Raw genomic sequence first — 18,065 nt, forward strand, 5'->3', positions numbered from 1 at the left:
TCCTAGAAATTTTGCATTTGTTACACAGTCTGTAGAGGTGCCACCTACGTTTAATTTAGCAGTCATTTTTCCTTTTCAAACTGAAATTCATGTCATTAGTGTTTTTTCTGTTCAATGTCACTTCATTGCTTATTGACCAATCGTAAACTTCCTTCAGAGTTTAGTTTGCTTTCTCAGCAAGGAGTTCTCTTGTTTTCTCACTGACTAGAATATTGCTGTCATCAGCGAAGAGAATTTTTTCACCATGAGTAACACTACTGGGAAAGTCATTGATGTATATCAGGAACAGTATTGGTCCTAATATGCTACCTTGTGGAATCCCTGTATTAATGTATTTTGGTTCTGATAAGTGTTTTACTAAATGTTTGGACCTATTTGAAGTATGTATTATATCTACTGTGTGTACCCTATTTGTTAGGTATGATCGAAACCAGTCATTAGCTACCCCTCTTATTCCTAATGCTTCTAATTTATTTAATAGAATCTTGTGGCCGACTGTATCAAACACCTTAGAAAGATCCAAAAATATGCCTGTGACACTCTCATCTTTATCGAGAGCATCAAGTACAACTTTTGTGAATTCTACTGTGGCTGACTCTGTATTTTTGCCACTTCGGAAACCGAAATGTGATTCGCTTAAAAGATTGTATTTATTCAGGTAATTCATTAACCTGTCTTTCATAATTGCTTCTATTATTTTTGAGAATGCTGGCAGCAGGGAAATGGGCCGGTAATTTTCTATGACTTCTGCATTACCTTTCTTAAGCAAAGGTACAACTCTTGCCTGTTTCAACTGCTCTGGAAATGTCCTTGATGTGAAGGATTCATTTATTATATGTGTTAATCCCTATGCATTGTTTCAGTACACACATTGGTACTTCGTCTAAGCCTACTGACTTTTTATATTTTAATTTTTGAACAGTTTTATTGACTTCATTCTCTGTGGTTAGAAGTGGCATCATTGTATTTAGTGCAACATTATTTACAGGTGTTATATTTGTTTTGGGGAGTGTTTGCTGTAACTTCTCTGTAATACTTGAAAGATGCTCGTTTACATAGTTTGCTAAATGTTGTTGACCATTTATTACCTTATCCCCCTCCCTTAGCAATATGTTATTCTGCAATTGTTTACCTCTCCCCATTTCCTTTTTTATAACATCGCAGACTGCTTTGCTTTTATTCTCTTCAGTATATATTATTTTGTCATTAAATGACTTTTTTGCAGCAATCGGCACCTTCCTATAGATCTTTTTGTATCTGTGATAGAAATTTAAGAATTCTGGATCATTGCGAATCTTTTTTCATGGAACTGAGGTGTTTGGGAGGACATCTTAATACCTGCTGTTATTCATCTGTTTTTGTGAGATGTCGATACAGACATGCGTATTTTTGGAAATGTATTTTCAAAGTTCAATTTAAACAATATGGAGAATTTAGAGAATTTCATATTCACATTGTCTTCCTTATACACTTCATCCCAGCTTTGTTTTTCTAGTTCTTTTGAAAAATCTTTTCTTTTGATTTCTGATAGATGTCATTCGGGGACTTGTAGTTTAGGGAATGATTCGATGCCTGACTTTACTTTTGTTATTTGACAGAGATGGTCTGATAGTCTGAGATCTTTTACAGCTACGTCACGTTTTTGCCTATCCGTATTTGTGGCCACATGGTCAATTAATGATGCAGTCATTGTAGTAACCCTTGTTGCATTATTGACAAATAGGGACATGCCAAAACTTTGAAGGATGTTTATGAAGGTGCTGTTGGATTCATTTATGATATTTGTGTTGATGTTAATGTCCCCACACAGAATTATGTTGACCTTTGTAGTTGAGACTTTATCTAGAACTTCTGTTAATTTATTGAAAAAAGTGTCCACACTACCACTGGAAGATCTATACACACACACAAAATCATTAATTTCTTGATGATATCAAGCCCTGTTAATTCAATAGCTGATATTTCAAAGTTTTTGTCTTCACTTACTGTACTGAGGCTGTCTTGACTTGAAATGTGTTCTTTTTCTGATATAAATTCATGATCCTCCACCCCTTGAAGTAGTTCTGCAGTAAGAGTTTGCGCTTTCTTACAAAGATAATACTACATGTTGGATTTCAGTGCCTCTACGCCAGTGCTCAGTAATACAAACTACTGAGTGGTTCAAAGATTGGAGCTCAACCTCTAATAGTTGTATTTTATTTTTTATTGATTGCATGTTTTGATGGAGGATTGTTAAGTCTGTGAAATGCCCCATGTTACTCTTTGCAATGATTTGTTTTTTTTGTGTTAAAATCTGTCTTGTGCGTGATTGTTTCAGTATTTATTAAACTGCTGGAGATCCGCTTTAGGCAGGGGAATCTGTTGTCTGGATTTATCCTAAAAAAGACCTACTTTCTTTCCTATGACAACAAGTATTTGACCACGTGTGGCCCGAGATCCACTCTGTATACTGTCACAAATCAGCTGTTCCAATCTTCCCTTCACAGTCCTGCTGTGCGGATTAAATATTTAGGTGTAACGTCGCAAAGTAATACAGAATGGAACGAGCGTGTAGGGAAGGCGAGCGGTCGACTTTGGTTCGTTGGGAGAATTTTAGTAAAGTAAGATTCGTAATTTGATAGTATGGGGAGAGACAGAAGGTGAAGCACTGAAGGAACCTAATGACTGGAACAACGCACCCAAAAATTCCAGACTAAAAATAAGTAAAACAAAAACAGTAGAAATGACCGTCACCAGGCAAGGAACAACCTGAAATATATTTCTAAGAGGAGGCAGAGTAGAATCTATTTCAAATTTCAAGTTCGCAGGGAGTGTGGTCTCGAAAGACGACACCGTTAACCGGGAAATACTCGGCAGGACACAGAAAGCATCCAATTTTCACAGTAAAATCGGAAATCTTCTCCGGGACGATAAAATGCCACGAAAAGCAAATGTGATCGTGTACGTAACCTGTTTCGTACCAGTCCCTGCATTGGTTTAGAAACGTGTAAAATGGCTGGTATTGAGGTTGCTGTTACCAGTGCCGTAAAGAAACGCAGGCTTCAGTAGTAGGGGCACATAATGAGAATGAGCAGCCAAAGGTCATCCAAAAGGTATTTCAACCTGAACGTCGTAGGAAGAAGATGAAGAAAATGCTAGATAGAGGCCGTAAGATCACATCTGGAGGGGAAAGGACACAGATGGGAAACTGTCCTGGAACAGAAGCTGTATGAAGACAGGAGGAAATGGTAAGAGGTTGTACACCACACCTGGGATGCTGGAGTTGGACGATGACGACGACGACGACGACGACGATGATGATGATGATGATGATGATGATGATGATTCATCCGTAAAGGAGACTGCATATATGACACTATTGTGATCCCCTGGGAAGGACAAGCACTTGCCTTCCAGTTATCGACCCATTTCCCTTACCAGCTGTGTCTGTTAGGTGACGGAACGAATGGCTAACTGTCGTTTGGTTTGGCTGCTCGAATCTCGACGCCTACTTACCGATGTACAGTGTGGATTTTGTAGGCGCCGCTCTGCTGTCGACCATCTGGTTACCTTGTCGACTTTCATTATGAATAACTTCTCGCGGAAGTGCCAGACAGTGGCTGTGTTCTTTGATTTGGAGAAGGCTTATGACACCTGTTGGAGGGCGGGCATTCTCCGCTCCGTGCATACGTGGGACCTTCGCGGTCGCCTCCCTCTTTCTATTTGTGCATTTTTAATGGATCGAAAGTTCGGGGGTGGGTTCTGTCCTGTCCGACGCCTTTCACCAGGAGAATGGGGTGCCACAGGGCTCAGTTTTGAGCGTCGCTCTCTTCGCCGTAGCGATCGATCCGATAATGGATTGCTGCCCAGCTGATGTATCGGTCTCCCTTTTTGTGGACGATTTTACCATCTACTGCAGCGTGCAGCGTACACGTTTCCTGGAGCGCTGTCTTCGGCATTGTCTCGACTGTCTTTACTCCTGGAGTGTCGCCAGTGGTTTCAGTTTTTCTGCCGAGAAGACCGTCTGTATTAACTTCTGGCACTACAGAGAGTTTCTCCCACCGTCCTTACATCTCGGTCCCGTTGCTCTCCCATTCGTGGAGACAACAAAAGTTTTAGGTCTTACATTTGACAGAAAACTTAGCTGATCTCCACATGTGTCATATTTGGCTGTCCGTTGTACCCATTCCCTAAATGTCCTCTGTGTTCTCAGCGGTACGTCGTGGGGAGTGGATCGAACCGTCCTACTTCGCCTATATCGGTCGATTGTCCGCTCAAAGCTGGATTATGGGAGCTTTGTATACTCCTCTGCACGGCCGTCCATCTTACGTCGCCTCAACTCTATACGACATTGAGGGTTACGTCTTGCGATCGGAGCGTTCTATACTAATCCTGTCGAGAGTCTTCATGCTGAAGCCGGTGAATTGCCACTCACCTACCGGCACGATATACTGCTTTGTCGGTATGCCTGTCGGCTACTGTCAATGCCCGACCACCCGTCTTATCGTTCCTTTTTTTGACGACTCTCTCGACTGTCAATACGGGTTTTATGTCTCTGCCCTGCTACCCCCTGGCGTTCACTTTCGTCGCCTCCTTCAGCAGCTTGATTTTTCACTCCCTGCAACTTCTCCCTGTGGGCGAGAGCCAAACGCCACCTCGGCTTCAGGCTCAGGTTCGTGTTAACCTCGACTTCAGCTCGCTCCCCATCTTCGGTATACCACTTGCGGTTTGTCGAACTTCGTTCGAAGTTCATTCATACGATCTTCATTTATACAGATGGCTCTAAGATCGATGACGGTGTAGGGTGTTCTTTTATTGTCGGGGAACGCAGTTTCAAATACCGGCTCCGTGGCCATTGCTCGGTCTTCACAGCTGAGCTATTTGCCCTCTACCGGGCTGTTCTTTACATCTGCCGCGATCAACATTCTGCTTATGTCATCTGCTCCGATTCCCTGAGCGCACTCCAGAGCCTCGGTGATATGTATCCGGTTCACCCTTTCGTGCACCGGATCTGACGCTCTCTTCGGCAGCTGGCGGACGGCGGTTCTCCGGTTACCTTTGTGTGGGTTCCTGGCCATGTCGGTATCCCTGGGAACGAAGCTGCAGATGCCGCGTCCGAAGATGCGGTCCTCCAGCTTCGGACAGCTTCTCGTCGTGTCCCTTCATCAGATTGTAGCAGGGTCATTTGTCAGCGCATTTTATCGCTGTGGCGTGCCGATTGGTCTACATTTACTGAAAACGAGCTTCAGGCCTCGAAACCTCTCCCCACGGCTCGGACGACCTCTTCACGCCCTTCTTGGCGGTAGGAGGTCGTTTTGGCCCAGTTACGGATTGGCCACTGCCATCTGCTGACGGCTGCGCCGGTGCTGTTCTGCCTATGTGGGCAATTGCTGACGGTACGCCACGTTTTAACGTCCTGTCCAAATTTTAATACACTGTGCATTGATCTTGGCGTGCCACGTACTCTGGATGACATTTTAGCGGATGACCCAGGAGCAGCTGCTCGCGTTCCTCGTTTTATCCACTTGACAAACCTGTCTAAGGACATTTGATTATGCTGTTTTCTTTTAATCCCTTGCCTGTTAATGTGCCTTTTATAGTGTTGTCCTTTCTAGTTGCTGTTTTAACATTGTGCCTCGCAGTGCATTCCTAATTTAGCCTGGGCGCTAATGACCACTGTAGTTGTGTGCCCTAAAAAAAAAAAAAAAAAAAACAACTATTTTGACCCCTTCTCGAGTACTTCTCCAGCGTTCGGGACGCACACCAGGTCAAATCAAAAGAAGACATTGACGCAATTCAGAGGCAGACTGCTGCTATATTTGTTATCGGTGGGTTCAGGTGACACACAAGTATTACAGAAATGCTTTGGGAACTCAAATGAAAATCCCTCGAGGGAGTGTGACTTTCTTTTTGAGGAACACTGTTGAGAAAATTCAGAGAACCGGCATTTGAAGCTGACTGCAGGAGGAGTCTACTACTTCCCACCGACATACGTTTTGCACGAGGACCACGAAGGTAACCTACGAGAAATTAGGGCTCGTGTGGAGGCATATAGGTAGTCGTTTTTTCCTCACTCTATTTGTGAGTGGCAAAGGAAAAGAAGTGACTGGTAGTGGCAGAGGGTACCCTAGGGCACACACACTACGGTGGTTGTGAAGCATGCGTGTAGATGTAGATGTAAATAAGTCTTTCAGAATGCATTAAAATGATTAAAGAAATTATACATAGTAGAAAGACAGGCAGGACTTCTCAGGTACTGGTGAGCAAACTAAAATTCTAGAAAATGAACACCTGCTTTCTGCACTAGGAGTCCTGTTGACCACATTCTGTTCACCAGCAAAAACAATATTCTGTGTTTAAGAACACAGTGAAGTATGTAGGACTTCCTCCAAGTTGTGTGGAAAAATGTGCGTAGATCAGTTAGATAGTGCTATAATTAACAGACTGACTGTACTTGAAAGGAGTTGGAGAAAAAAAAGAAAAATAGAGATCCCACCTTGCTGTACTTTGAAGAAATGTTGTTCTTGCAATAGCAAATGCAGTGTTCTCTGTAGGTGAAATACAGGCAGAAAACTATCGTTACTGGAAGTTCTGGCTGTCAGTAAACACCAGTAACAAAGTCCTGACTCAATCACTGACGATAAAGTAGAGTTACGTAACCCTCCCTCGCTAAAGCGGCAACAGCAAAGTAACATTATTCTCGCCTTAAGGTGATACACTTGTAAATTAACTCTTCTCACTGTCCATCTCGCATTGTTTCCAAGGTCCTCTCTGCTGCCCTGCTCCACTGTCCCTCTGTAACAGTTCGTCACAATCGCAGTCGACACTCGTTCACTGACCACAGTATTTCTGTCTGTATACCACAGTAATCCGTGCCACAACTAACTTAGTCCCCTATTTTGGTCTCCACAGTGATAAACTTTTAACCTTTGAGTGCCTTCCCACTCCTTTCCTTATGGGGTCTGTTACGTCTCGTCTCCTGCACTTCTTCCTTCGTGCCCCTGTCATTAGTCACTTTCTTTCCCTCATCTCTTCTTCCACCCTTTTCCCTCCTTCCCTGTCAATAGTTTATCATTTTACGGACACTGTAGTTCTCTCTTCAAATATGGGATTTTATCGGTTTCAGATAATCAGAGTTCGGAGGCACTGATGGCCACGTGGTTTGGTCCCTTCTACACCCGACCGACCAATTAATCTTTGAGTACAGTGTGATACACGAGGTGTATGAGAAAAGTAATGAGAGTAATTTTTTGATCTGTCAAAGTTTTTATTTTTTACAGACAACAGTATTGTCCACTTCAAAGTTGTTCCTTTCGGCAGCTATATACCGACGGCCTCATCGTTGCCCGGTACGGCCTTCTACATGACGGTCACGTTCTTTCGAGCCATCTTTCAATTTTGCGAAAAGAAGAGTGTCACAAGGACTCAGACGGACGTAGAGGGAAGCTGTGGATCGACAGGAATGCCTTTTGATGTTAAAAGTTCCCTGGCAGAAGTGACTGTATGACACAGGGTGTTGTCGTAATGCAGCATCCACTTGTCTACATTGTCCAGTCTCCTTTTTATGAACCTTTTGAGTACATCTTACTTTTCGAAATCACACTCACCGATTACCCAAATTTAACAAATCGTAACATTTCTCTAAATTCTGCTGTTCCATTTTCGTAACACACAGCGAAAACACAACTACGCTGACAGCACTCTCAAAAATCACGTGACGATACAGAGCTTAAGGGAAGAACACGTCGGCGTACGCAAAGAGAAAGACACGGCATTGCCGGATCGCTCGTAGTATTGGCAGTCTCATTTTTTTGTCACACGTCTTGTTAGGTTTATTTGTGGGTACCTTTTCAGTGTGTATTCCTGTATGCTTACGACAGTTTATAAATGTTGTAGACTTTAACCGGTATCTGCATAACTTGAGTAGCACAGTATGTTTAGGTGAGCTAGACGCTGTGGTTCAGGGATTTGTACTCTTTTTGTCTTCAGATTCTAAAACATTCAGTACATAATTATTCAATATTTCTTCTTTCGTACATGTGTCAAATTGAAGCACTGCAATTTTGTATCAATGCATGATCTTCAAACTGTCACATGTCTGTGGAAAAAAGGCCTTTGTACAGCTGTGGTGGTGGTGTGCTCAGTCAAGCCTAGAAAGCTTAAAGCCAATACATAATAGAATATAACATAAGTATTATTCTGGAACATCAATATTTTGTGTTCGAATTTTTAGTATTTCTTGTTCAGGGAGAAGAAATAATAACTTTGAGGTTTTGCCAGTGACATTGTTGTTCTGTTAGATATAACAAAACACTCGGAAAATCAATGGAGTAAAACAGATACTTACTGTCTCAAAAAGAGGTTATAAGATAATCGACAAAAGCGAGGTGGGGGTAATCGAATGTAGTCAAATTAAATTGAGCAATGCCGAAAGAGTTAGAGGACAAAATGAGACACCGGAAGTAGTAGATTAGTTTTGCTATTTCGTCAGAAAAGTAACAGACGGTGGCCGAAGCAGAGAGGATACAAAATGTAGACTGGCAGTAGCGAGAAGAGACACGCCGAAAGAGAGAGAATTGTAAACATAGAGCGTAAATTTAAAGTGTTCGGAAATCGTCACCGAAGGTATCTGTCTGCAGTACCGGTCACCAGATTGCGGCCAATTTGTGCAGCCCGCGGTTTTCGACAATATTTTGCGAGGTGCGTCCGGAAAGCTTGGCGAACGGTCTCGGAAAATATAGGAACGAGAGTTACGGACAAAATACTTTTACCGGCCTTCGAAGTAATCCTGTTAGCTAGAAGGCACTTCCGATACCGGTGGGAAACTGTCGGCAAACGCTTCTCGCGGAATTGCTCGGAGCACGACGGTGACGCAGTGTCTGTGAAGTGTGAGCCTTCCGGAGGTAATCTGAGCGAGGGAGCGAAAGAAGTATGCGGCTGCCAAACCTGGAGAACGGAGCGGGTGTCGGAGAGCCGTCAGCTCGCGTCGCAGATAACTGTCGGGCTCCGAGCGGTTCCAGGAGAAACGTTTACTCGTAGCTTCCGGCAACCTTACGACTGGTGGCGGAAGTGCCCTCTAGCTAACGGTGATCGGCTTGAAGGCCGGTAAAGGTATTTTGTTTGTAACTCGTGTGTTTTATTTTCAGTGTCGATTCACCAAACTTACCTTATAATAATATGTATCTGGCAACCGGCAACCGAACACGTAGGCGTATAGCGTAGTCTTTCTGCTCTTCGAGAAAGGTACGTACGGAGCAGTAACATTTTAAGATGTGCTCAAATTTAACTGATGTCGTCAAATTTGGCTGTGAGCTAAATAAAGCTGGCCACTTAGCTCGGGAACAACGAGTCGGTAGCACGGATGGTGCACGGTTTGGGGATGTGAGAGGGGGGAATGTTTCGTTCTTCTTCTTCCGGCACTGATAACTCACGAGTACGTGTGACCCGTGCTGATCGGCTGCTACAGTATAAATTTTGAATGGAAGCAGCGTGGATTTTTAAAGGCTTCCAGCTGCAGTGAAATGGTGTTTCCACCTCGTGAGTTCCAACTTCTATGGAGCGCAGGAATAACAACTGTTTGAATGCCTCTGTGTGTGTGTTCAGTAATTAGTCTAATCCTGTTCTGATGAGCCTTACGTAAACAGTGTGTAGCGGGTTGTAGTATACTCCTAGAATCATCAAAGCTGGTTTTCGAAACTTCCTTAATAGATTTTCTCTGGATAGTTTATGTCTATCTTGGAGAGTCCGCCAGTTCAGTTCCTTTAGTATCTCTCTGACACTCTCCCACAGATGAAACAAACTTGTGATCGTTCGCGCTGCCCTTCTCTGTATGTGTTCGACATCCCCTGTTATTCCTATTTGGTATGCGTCCCGTGCACTTGAGCAATATTCTAGAATTTTACAAAATGAATAACACTGTGCTGTCTGTGATAATGTTATTCATTTAGCTACCGGTTTCGGTCTCAAACTGCCGTCAGCGGCATATCGCAGGTATGACACACGTCGTACACGTTCTGACGTACATTACCACCGTAAACAATAATTGCCAATAAAATGTAGCAATATTAAAATACGATGGGCCACTGACCAAAGGACGACGTGTGATGTATAGCAATACGAGTCAAAGAACTTCAAAGATGACATTCTTGATCAAAACAAAATAATTTGCCATTAAACACTTTGTCTTAATCAGATTACAAAACTGAAGTATTAACAGTTCTACATTTCACTGATAATACATAAAAACATTAATATAAAAAAAAAACAGGATTAATGAATTTAAGATTACAGCAGCGAGGAAACGAGGGTAGAAAATGAGGCTCTTCCGTGGCAGTGTAGGCTATGTAGAAAGGACAGAAAAATTGCAGAACGGGAAGCAAAAATTTATGCCCTTACGGCTGAATTAGAAAACGGGAACTTCGAATTGTGTAGGTGAATGGAGGAAAAAGAGACTGGGAACTGGGAAACGGTAGCAAGCAGAGGGTGAAAAAGGGAAACATTTGGAAAAACTCCAGAAATTCAGTGAGTAAATCAGTTTGGCTTGCTATCTGAAGTGGATGAAGGGCCTCATCCAGATGTACTCGAAAGTAGGTCGAAGCAGAATATTAGCTTGAAGAAAAAAGACAGGTCGGGATCAAACCGGAATAGGAAAAGAATTCTGCTTATAGGCAGGGAGGGGTGTGGGCCAGCAGCTTCAGAAGAAATTAGGTGCAGGGTACCAGGTCACAAGTTCTGTGAAACTGAGTGCTAGTCTGACAGAAAAATTAGGTCAGCTATGCAGGGAGTTTGAGAAGGAAGATCAGGTAATTATAATTGCGGGAGCAGGAAACAGCCTGGCTACGAATCCAAGATATAGTATTAGGAGTGACCTGGATAAAATAGGAGCAGAAACTGAGCACACGAATGTGGGGTTTGTGAAGGTCTTTCAGCACCACGACCAGCCCTGGGTAAACACTGCTGTAAGGCGCGTTAACACTGAGCTGAACGGGATGCTCCAGACACCGGCAAAGTCTCACACGAGTGTTGTCCCAGTTGATGCTTTTGGTAGGCGGTGTTACACTGCACACGGCCTGCACCTTGGTAGGAAGGGGGAAGATAAGTTAGCTGCTCTATTAGCAGATACTGTAAGGGGGGACCACAGTCACACAAGGGGTGATCCCTGTGGTTAACAGGTCCAGGCAGGCAGGTTTTTTAGGTTGAAGGCAAACTCCAGACATATAACAGTCAAGGTAAATAGAATAAAAGAAACTTCACATCGAGTTAATAGGGGTAAAGCCAAGGGCAGTATCAACATACTTCATCAAAATGTCAGGGGAATAAAAAATTAAGTAGATGAGCTATTAGTGTGTTTAGATGATCTCAAAAATAAGAATGAGATTGATATGCTCTGTCTGTCTGAACACCATGTGACTGTGGTCATGGATAGTGTCAGTATAAGTGGGTATAATTTAGCACCTTACACTTGTAGATCTAGGATGGCTGAAGGAGGAGTTGCCATTTTCATAAAACAAGGGTATAAATGCAAAACTGTAGAAGTAAGCAAATTTTGTGTTGATCAGCGCTTTGAGGTTTTGTGCATGTGAACTTCAGCTAGATAATGTAGTATTGATATTAGCAACAGTGTACAGGTCCCCATTAGGAGACTGGGAGCTGTTCATAAAAAAAGTTTGACTCCCTATTATGCTGTCTGTCGGACAAGAAGAAGTCGTTAGTCTGTGCTGATTTCAATGTAAACTTTCTAAGTAATTCTGATAGGAAAAATGAACTAGAAGTGTTATTAACAACATATAACTTAGAATCAGTGATCAATTTCCCTGCACGTATAGCTCAGGACAGTAGCACACTAATAGATAAATTTATATCCCTCTTTGAACATTGTTTCTCAAAGAAAATTACCAAGTGTAAGACCACACACTTTCCAAAGAAACCTTGGATTACTACAGGTATTAAAGAAAAAGAAAACTGTATGAGACAGCAAGAATTAGTAAAGATCCAGAAGTTGTTTTACACTATAAAAATTATTGTAACATACTGAGAAAAGTTGTAAGGAAATCAAGAAATATGTATGTTAGAGAAGAAATTAACAACTCCAGCAATAAAATCAAACCAATAGGGAATGTTGTTAGAAGAGAGACAGGAAAAGTAACCACTGGGGTAGGTAGTATTACTGTTAAAGAGAATGAGACCATCTTAACCAACAGTACACAGGTAGTCAGTGTGTTTAACAATCACTTCTTAAGTATAGGAGAAAAAATTGGTGAGAAAAGTTCAAAAGAAAAAGCCAGGCAGTACACGGAAAAGTCAGTTTTGAAAAAAAAAATTTGTCAGATTAAGTTTCATCTAACAACTTCTTGTGAAATAAAAAAAATTATCAAATCTTTGAAAAGTAAATGTTCTGTTGGAGTAGATGACATCTCTAACAAGTTATTAAAACAATGTGGAGCAATTAAAGCTGATGTTTCGTGTCACATATGTAATGCATCATTGACTCAGGATATTTTTGCAGACAGGTTAAAATATGCCATTGTCAGGCGTCTCTACAAAAAAGGGAAACCGCAGATGTCAATAATTACCGGCCAGTATCCTTGCTTACAGCATTTTAAAAAATCTTTGAGAAAGTAATGTACTCAAGAGTGGTTAGCCATCTCAACAGTAATGGGATACTTGGTAAATCACAGTTCGGATTTCAGAAATGCTGTTCCACTGAGACAGCAATATACAATTTCACTGTCCACATAATAGTCTTTAAATAGTAAAATGTCGCCAGTAGGAATATTCTGTGTCTTATCCACAGTATTTGATTGTGTGAACCATGACATTATGTTAGAGAAATTACGATTCTATGGTATAAATGAAACAGCATATGAGTGGTTTAAGTGATATCTACAGAACAGGAAGCAAAAAGTCTCTTTATGTGCTTCAAGCGATTCAGAGAAGTTTGCCACTTCATCTAATTGGGGTATTCTACAAGGTTCAATCATGGGTCCCCTTCTGTTCTTGATTTATGTGAATGACCTCCCTTCTTATCTCAAACAAGAACCTAAACTGACACTGTTTGCTGATGATAAAAGCATAATTATTAATCCAGTAAAAGAACGTCTGACAGAAAATGATACAAATAAGGTTTTTGGAAAAGTTATTAATTGGTTTTCTGCGAATGGGCTTGCTCTGAACTTTGAAAAATACAGTACATCCAATTTTCTGCTGCAAAAAGTAAAATTCCTTCAATAACCATAACACACCAAAAGAAGTCAGTAGCCAGGGTAGAGCATACTAAGTTTTTGGGTGTACATATAGATGAGAATCTTAATTGGAAAATTTATATTGTGGATCTCCTAAAGCAACTTTTGCAATCAGAATAATTGCCAATTCTGAGGCTGTAGAAATTAGTAAGCTAACATACTTTGCGAACTTTCACTCTCTGATGTCGTAAGGAATAATATTCTGGGGTAACTCAACACTTAGGCCAAAGGTATTCACTGCTCAATAGAAAGTAGTTAGAATAGTGTGTGGGGTTCATAGTCACACATCTTGTAGGCATCTGTTTAAAAGGTTAGGAATTCTTACAACTGCTTCACAGTATATTTACTCAGTAATGAAATTTTTTCCCAACAACATGGACCAGTTTAAAATCAACAGTGACATTCGTGATTACAATACCAGAAAAAAGAAAGACCTACACTGTCCATTACTTGACCTATCTTTGGCACAGAAAGGGGTAAAATATGCTGCTATAAAATTTTTCGACAAATTATCGGATGAAATAAGGTGTCAGACAGACAGCAGCAATAGCTTCAAAAATAAACTGAAATCATATCTCTTTGACAACTCCTTCTATACCATAGATGAATTCTTGAATAGGAATAAATACACTCCTGGAAATTGAAATAAGAACACCGTGAATTCATTGTCCCAGGAAGGGGAAACTTTATTGACACATTCCTGGGGTCAGATAAATCACATGATCACACTGACAGAACCACAGGCACATAGACACAGGCAACAGAGCATGCACAATGTCGGCACTAGTACAGTGTATATCCACCTTTCGCAGCAATGCAGGCTGCTATTCTCCCATGGAGACGATCGTAGAGATGCTGGATGTAGTCCTGTGGAACGGCTTGCCATGCCATTTCCACCTGGTGCCTCAGTTGGACCAGCGTTCGTGCTGGACGTGCAGACCGCGTGAGACGACGCTTCATCCAGTCCCAAACATGCTCAATGGGGGACAGATCCGGAGATCTTGCTGGCCAGGGTAGTTGACTTACACCTTCTAGAGCACGTTGGGTGGCACGGGATACATGCGGACGTGCATTGTCCTGTTGGAACAGCAAGTTCCCTTGCCGGTCTAGGAATGGTAGAACGATGGGTTCGATGACGGTTTGGATGTACCGTGCACTATTCAGTGTCCCCTCGACGATCACCAGTGGTGTATGGCCAGTGTAGGAGATCGCTCCCCACACCATGATGCCGGGTGTTGGCCCTGTGTGCCTCGGTCGTATGCAGTCCTGATTGTGGCGCTCACCTGCACGGCGCCAAACACGCATACGACCATCATTGGCACCAAGGCAGAAGCGACTCTCATCGCTGAAGACGACACGTCTCCATTCGTCCCTCCATTCACGCCTGTCGCGACACCACTGGAGGCGGGCTGCACGATGTTGGGGCGTGAGCGGAAGACGGCCTAACGGTGTGCGGGACCGTAGCCCAGCTTCATGGAGACGGTTGTGAATGGTCCTCGCCGATACCCCAGGAGCAACAGTGTCCCTAATTTGCTGGGAAGTGGCGGTGCGGTCCCCTACGGCACTGCGTAGGATCCTACGGTCTTGGCGTGCATCCGTGCGTCGCTGCGGTCCGGTCCCAGGTCGACGGGCACGTGCACCTTCCGCCGACCACTGGCGACAACATCGATGTACTGTGGAGACCTCACGCCCCACGTGTTGAGCAATTCGGCGGTACGTCCACCTGGCCTCCCGCATGCCCACTATACGCCCTCGCTCAAAGTCCGTCAACTGCACATACGGTTCACGTCCACGCTGTCGCGGCATGCTACCAGTGTTAAAGACTGCGATGGAGCTCCGTATGCCACGGCAAACTGGCTGACACTGACGGCGGCGGTGCACAAATGCTGCGCAGATAGCGCCATTCGACGGCCATCACCGCGGTTCCTGGTGTGTCCGCTGTGCCGTGCGTGTGATCATTGCTTGTACAGCCCTCTCGCAGTGTCCGGAGCAAGTATGGTGGGTCTGACACACCGGTGTCAATGTGTTCTTTTTTCCATTTCCAGGAGTGTAAATCTATAAATATAGTATATGCGTTTTGTGCCATTTAAGGGAATGGGGTAAATAATAGAAATATTAATCTTTAACTCTGTATTGTGTATATATAAACAAAGATGCTGTAACTTACCAAACGAAAGCATTGGTATGTTGATAGAGACAGTAAAAAACACACAAACCCAACAGTGGGTAGTGTGACTTATTATCTCGCACTTTCGTTCAAGGTCGCAGAGCGGACATGTTGCGGAAGAAGGCTGCGAATGAGCTGCTGAACAAGCTACACAGGGGGTTCGTGCTGAGCTGCGTCGCGCTCACCATCGGCGGCTGCGGGCTCCTCGGCATGAACACCTTCCGCTACTTCACCGTCGTGCGGCCTGCCATCAAGGAGAGGCAGCTGGAAGCGCAGCAGGAGCTGCTCGGCGAGGGCGCCGAGACGCTGACCGACGCCGCGCCGTCGGTGGGCGCCTGAGTCCGCACTGACGGGTCGAGGTAAGGAGACCGTCGCGTGACGGGCCCGTGCGCGGTCCCTTTCCCGTAGCTTCCAGTTTATTTTGTCCAGAGCACTGGTGCCGCATTTTTGCCGTCGATCCGCAGTACGCCCCGATCCGGAACTCGATTTGGGCGAGCGTCGTCTATACGTTGTAGCGCGATCCCGTTTCTCGGGCCTTCTTTTTGATAAAAGGACGACACGGCTCCCCCTTCTTTGCCACCCGAAGGCTACGTGCGTGCGGAAGCTTACTGCTCTCCGCCTGCTGGCTGACACGTCTCGGGCTGCGGACTGCGCTAATGATCTCCGTTTTTACTGCACTCCGGTTTTGCTCGGACTGGACTACGGTTGTCAGGTTTACGGCTCGGTGGCTCTGCCCGCTCCTAAACTTCCCGACCCCGTCCGCAGACGTCTGGCTGTCGGTGCCTGCCGTACTAGTCCCGTCGACAGTCTCCTCGCGGGAGTGGGGATTCGCCCTCTACACCTCTACAGATACACTAGAGCCGACTCGGGGTTTCTCACACGATTTCCGTTCGACGATTCCCTGACCGACCCGTGTCTTTGCAGACGAGGGTTATCTCCCTCCCGACACCTGTCCTCGGGTGGGATTGCCGGTCGGAATGCGTCCTCACTTCCCCGTCGGGATCTCTGTCTCCGTTCCCGGGAAAGTGTACCCACTTTCTCCACAGATTAGGACCGACCTGTTCTGTGCTTCCGAGGTCTCTCGTCACCACTACAGTACTGTGCCATTCTGTACGTTCCCCCCTCGAAGAGCTCCGGGGTGCTTACCACCTTCTACACCGATTCTTCTAAAATGGTCAATAAAGTGGGACACGCTTCTACATCTCCTACCGGCACGGAACGCCACTTATTGCCGGGATCGTGTAGTGTCTCCACGGCAGAGGTGGCAGCCGTTAACGGGGCCCTCCATTTTATTACTCGGGCTTCCCTCCCCGGCGAGCGGCCGGCGGGCTGTCGACCGGTGCTACTCTCGTCACTCTTCGGTCTCCGCTGTCCGTGACCACCCCTCTTGTCTCGGTCGTGCTGCCTGCTCGGTCGTCTTTCTCCGGGTCCCGAGTCGTGCGGGCGTCCCGGGGAATGAACTGGCTGACCGTTTGGCTAGAGAAGCAGATATTTACTGACCGTTCCCTTTCGTGAGCAAGAATTTTCTTCCTTGCATTTCGTGAAAAACTAATATAGGAAGCGGCTCGACATGTGGTCGGGTTTCAGAGTGAAAGTTTAAAGTTTGGAACCTAATATATCAGAAATATTGTACTCAAAGGTCAGATTGAACTCATCTCATTAAGAACTGAAAATTAAAACTAATTATATACTGATGGAGTTCTCTGTTATTAACTGTATTTTTTCAAATAAATAATACCTTCTATGAAATTAGTGTTTTCATATTTTTCACACGTCTACTGAATGCAATCTCAAGTGTAATACACTTGAAAGACCAATACACTCAGTTTTAATTTTTTTCCTGTCATTTTCAGTTCATACTCAATTTTTATTTTTTAAGGAGTTTGTTATACTAAACACCCAGATATGAAGACAAAGATTTTGAGCAATAATCGAAATTTAACAATAACAATGATGGCTAAATTGAAAATTTTTAAGCTCAATATTTTTTAAATAATGAATATGTCAATGATTTTTTTTAAGTACCGAGAATAGAAAACGTATAAAAAGACTCTTAACTTGGCTTTTTTAGGTGCTCCATACTGTGATACGACGAGGTACCGATCGTGCTCGATGAGGGGGTGGGGGGGGGGGGGGGGTCCTCGAGAAAATTTTGTTGGGAACCCCTCGAAATCCACTCGTAGCTCTACGCGTGTTGGAAATGGAAATGTCGTGTGGCTAGGGCCTCCCGTCGGGTAGACCGTTCGCCTGGTAAAGCACGTGACCTTGATTCGGACTTAGAATTTTTCGCTGCCGTAGAGCGTGCCATATATTTACTTAGATCGTGTTGCAGAAAAATTCACTTCCGGTCTGTGTCCCTAGGCAAACCGAGTAACGTAAGAAGCGTGTTCCAAAAGGAACAGAAATTTGTTAATTTCGCGGGGTCTGTATGTCTAATTTTCAAGCTTTTGTTTATCTTGTTGTTTCACATGTTCTTGATGTATGTTTGCATTTTCTGCTGTTTTGAAGATTTATTTCATTTTTGACGTATGGAAATGTTATATCTGCTCTTGAGTGCCCTGGATGCTGTGGCACATAAATTACTGATGGCACTGTGGAAGAAATAAAGAAAATGGTCCAGGAAAATTGCCAAATCACCATCAGAGAGGTTGCTAATGACGTCGGCATACCCTCGGGCT

The 18,065-nt window shown here is 43.9% G+C and overlaps 1 long non-coding RNA gene across 1 annotated transcript in view; it reads left to right on the forward strand.

Annotated features, from left to right (window-relative positions):
- Positions 1-18,065, forward strand: part of LOC126427260 (uncharacterized) — a 46,766-nt gene that overhangs the window by 20,685 nt on the left and 8,016 nt on the right. Inside the window, exon 2 of the long non-coding RNA XR_007576613.1 lies at positions 15,482-15,746. This is a non-coding gene — a long non-coding RNA (uncharacterized LOC126427260). The remainder of the gene's footprint in view (positions 1-15,481; positions 15,747-18,065) is intronic.

This window comes from Schistocerca serialis, chromosome 11 (assembly GCF_023864345.2).
Source record: "Schistocerca serialis cubense isolate TAMUIC-IGC-003099 chromosome 11, iqSchSeri2.2, whole genome shotgun sequence".
NCBI classification, from domain to species: domain Eukaryota; kingdom Metazoa; phylum Arthropoda; class Insecta; order Orthoptera; family Acrididae; genus Schistocerca; species Schistocerca serialis.